The following is a 3,786-nucleotide window of genomic DNA, read 5'->3' as shown; positions in this document are numbered from 1 at the left end:
CAAGGTACGACGCCTCGAGGCCGGGGTAGGGGGTAGGGGGGCTTTAGGGCATGGTGCCTCGAGGGCGGGCGGGTTGGTGGGGCCTCGAGCCTTAGGCATGGAGGCCCCACTTTTGAAGATTAAAAATTTATGTTCCAAAAACTCTCTATAGTGTATTGTGACTAGATGCTAAGTCCCTTGGTGGTGCTACGGACCGGGTTACATTCAAGTCTGAATTGCCAATTGCCAATTCATCCTGATAATGGAGATCGTTCTCCAATTTCTCATCCCATCTTTGAGTTCCTGACTAGGTGAGATTAAATAATTACCTTTCTAAGAAAATATCATGTATATAATCTTTCAAATTAGTGATATGAATTATCATACTGAATTAAATTACTCTTTTCTTTGTTTTGTTCGTAGCTTGGGGACATCTGCTGGTGAGAGAAAGTTGATGCCCACAACTCAAGATGAGTTAAAACGGAAATAACTACTGTACACAGCCTTATAATATTTACCTTGTTTGCGAGAGTTGTCATTATATATATGATTATTATTTTTGAGCATTTCTGATTTTGGAATTGTGAACAGGTATGCTCCTGATTTTGGCTTGTACTTTCTATTTATAAAAGCATAACTAGCAAGAACTGTCTTCACTACAAAAGGGACCTCCTCAAGATGAGAGGCCTTACGATCCTTACAATGTGTATACTAGCCCCAACGAGGTTGTTCTCTGTGTCGACTCTTTCCAGAGCATGTACACAAATGCTTTGTGGTCTACTTCGAGCTATTCATTTTCTTCAACTCAATTGGCAACAACTTGCTAAAGATATCGCATTTGGGATATTAAATCTCAGAGTTTCTGACCCTTCAATTAGGGAATTCATCTCCAAAATACTCAAACCAAATCATGAACTCGCGGAGTTTCATTATCAAGGAATGCGAAAACCAGAACTGGGAAGGGATTATTACTAGAATTTGGCCAAATACAAAGTACTTGGATGTGATTGTGACAGGTATGTAAATAAATTTGCTTAGCAAGATTTAATTACTTTATATACACGATAACATGTTATATAGCCTTATTAATTTCTTCAGATTTCTAATACTACTTATTGTGGATGTGATAACGAGTGTTACTTTGGACTCAATTTGAACCCAATGTGCAAGCCATCTGAAGTATGTTATACACTATTAGCCCAATATGTGCTACTTTGAATTAATCCCTCAGGACTCACCATCCCGTCTCTTGGACCTAGCCAACGTGGAGGTGGGAAAAAATACGAGCTCGTGATCACAACCTACACTGGTGGTATATGTCGTTACAGAGTCGGTGACATACTCCAGGTCACGCGGTTTCACAACTCTGCCCCTCAGTTTAAATTCATAATAAGGAAAAATGTGCTATTGAGAGCATTGATTCGGACAAAACTGATGAGGCTGAGTTGCAAAACGCAGTTGATAGCGCTGCTGCAATTTTGCGCCTGTATAATACTAGCGTGGTCAAGTACACTAGTACTTGATACCATCTGCTACAACCTCGTTGTCAACTTCGCTACCAGATGAGCATGCTTGTAGTAGTAGAAATAGAATGACTGAAGCATTAGAGGAGTTTGATGTGTTTCAAAGTCAGTTAGAGTCGAGTACAGTTAAAACACAATTAGAGTTATATTTGGAAGAAGCTAATGTCGATCGTAAAACAAATCTGAATCTAGATGTACTTGGATTTTGGAAGGATAACAAACTAAGGTATCCCGAACTTTCATTAATGGCACAGGATGTTTTGAGTGTGCCCATCACTACAGTAGCCTCTAAATCTGCATTTAGCACCGGCGGTCGTGTCATTGGAAAGTTTCGAAGTTCTATTCTTCCTGCAAATGCTGAGGCGAAACTATGTACTAGGGATTGGATCTATGGACAAGAAGGTAAATTTATCTTCTCTAGTTTCATTTGTTTCATTTAATTTAGTGAATTTGCATTTATAACTGTAGTGACTTGTTTTTTTTTGAAAAATTGTTTAAGATCTTGATGGATTCGAATCAGATTCTGATGAAGATGAGATTGTTGTTGACCTTCAACCTTATGTTGATAAACTTAGAGGTAAGACTTAATAGCAACTCACATTTTTCTGCCTTTCTTTTATATTGTTCTTAGTACTCTCTGTTGTTGATAACAATTTATTATCAACTGTTCTCATCTTTCTGAACTTAGATATGTAACTCTCCAAAATCCATCTTCCTTCTTTTAATAGCAGCACATTGAGATTTGTTTGATCATTTTGGAAAAAGGTGCTCTTTAGGTGTATTTGTTTTTGTAGTTAATGGTAATCTCTACATTAACCAAGGCGTTGCCGTCCTCATGGTAGTAGTTCTCTAAACTCGGTGTGTGTGTGTGTGAAAAGTGAGAAAACAAATTCAGTTTTTCGATATCCTGCATATGCATATATAGCTATCTAAAAACTTCTGCATACTTACGATCTTGTTTTTTTTTTGTTTTCTTTTTCTGTCAGATCATCGCATCTCAAAGGACAATCCACAATAGCAGAAATCACTGAGAGTTTGTGGAAATTTTGTTGGAAGTGGTGGCCTCGTAGGTGCAACATCTTCGTCTTTTTAGAGTTAACATGCTGCCGAGCAATTAACCATGGATCTCCAGTTGATCAGTTAGCGGAAGCTGGCCTAACACCATCTCACATTGTAGCAACAATATTTAACATACTTGGACAAACCATAGGGGTTTTAGAGGTCATGACCAAGTACACAAATGTTGTCCACAAATGTGACTTTTAGGTACTCATTTTGGTGGATTAGGCAGACTTAATTGTCAAGTCACAAGTGTTCCAGATGCATGTAATAGAAACTGGTCATTTTGTATTGAGTATCATCTTCATTATCCAAATTGATCATTTAATGTCTTTGAAATGCTTTATGACTTGGTCATTTTGGAGCTCATTGAGCATGCGAGAAACTTATTCATGGAATAATATGGGTAAATATAGATACCCATATTATACATTGGGTAACTCGTTTTTACCCATTTAAAATATGAGTTGAGTAGAGTATTTTACCCATTTTTATTTAATTCATTTTCGACTTGACCCACTCGTTTGCCACTCCTAGCTGACACTAAAACCATTCCGGGTCTTATGTAATTTCTAGAGGTGCATCTATAATTCAAACGTGTGGAATTTTTTGAAGTAAGAATTGAAGTAGCTGCACATACTTTAATATAAAATTTGTTTTGTTTGAACAGGAAAGCATATGTACAATAGTTTAAATTCGAGCATATAATCTTTTAAATACCAATTATGCTAAAATGTACTAATAACTTAATCACCTGGAATAACCGGATATATATATATATTATTACCTTTATTTATTTTTTATTTATAAGTGAACAAGAAAAGGACTATCAAAGCATCAAGCAATTATACCAAAAGTAAAGTAAGTTGTACTACAAATTTGGGTCCATTTTGTTCCTTCATATTCTTTTTCAACCACGTGTATGAATTTTATTTCATCATCTTCCTTTTTCTTTTGACACGTATTACATTTTTGTTTTTGTGAAAGACATTTGGTTTCCACTCAAAAGAAAATTTCATCTTTTCGAACTTTATATTTGTCAGGAGACATGGGATTGTGAAATAGCTATTCGAAATTACTGTAGGTGAGTGTTTCGACAATTCTTGCTCAAATTTTATTCTAAAATTTCTGAAAGTTGGACGCACCAAATTTATGTTGTAAGTCACTGTAACCCGCATTGAGTGCTAGACCTAGCATTGTAGGGGAAATAGTTGCTTCTAAACTC

The 3,786-nt window shown here is 36.3% G+C and overlaps 1 pseudogene; it reads left to right on the top strand.

Annotated features, from left to right (window-relative positions):
- The window catches only part of LOC102579323 (probable indole-3-acetic acid-amido synthetase GH3.2), a 6,036-nt pseudogene extending 4,287 nt beyond the window's left edge, over positions 1-1,749 (top strand).
- Positions 1,750-3,786: the final 2,037 nt, after the last annotated feature.

The sequence above is a fragment of the Solanum tuberosum genome, unplaced genomic scaffold (genome assembly GCF_000226075.1).
Source record: "Solanum tuberosum cultivar DM 1-3 516 R44 unplaced genomic scaffold, SolTub_3.0 scf00130, whole genome shotgun sequence".
Classification (NCBI taxonomy): Eukaryota; Viridiplantae; Streptophyta; class Magnoliopsida; order Solanales; family Solanaceae; genus Solanum; species Solanum tuberosum.
The sequence above is the reverse complement of the archived record's forward strand: the minus strand, read 5'-3'. Positions and strand labels throughout refer to the sequence as shown.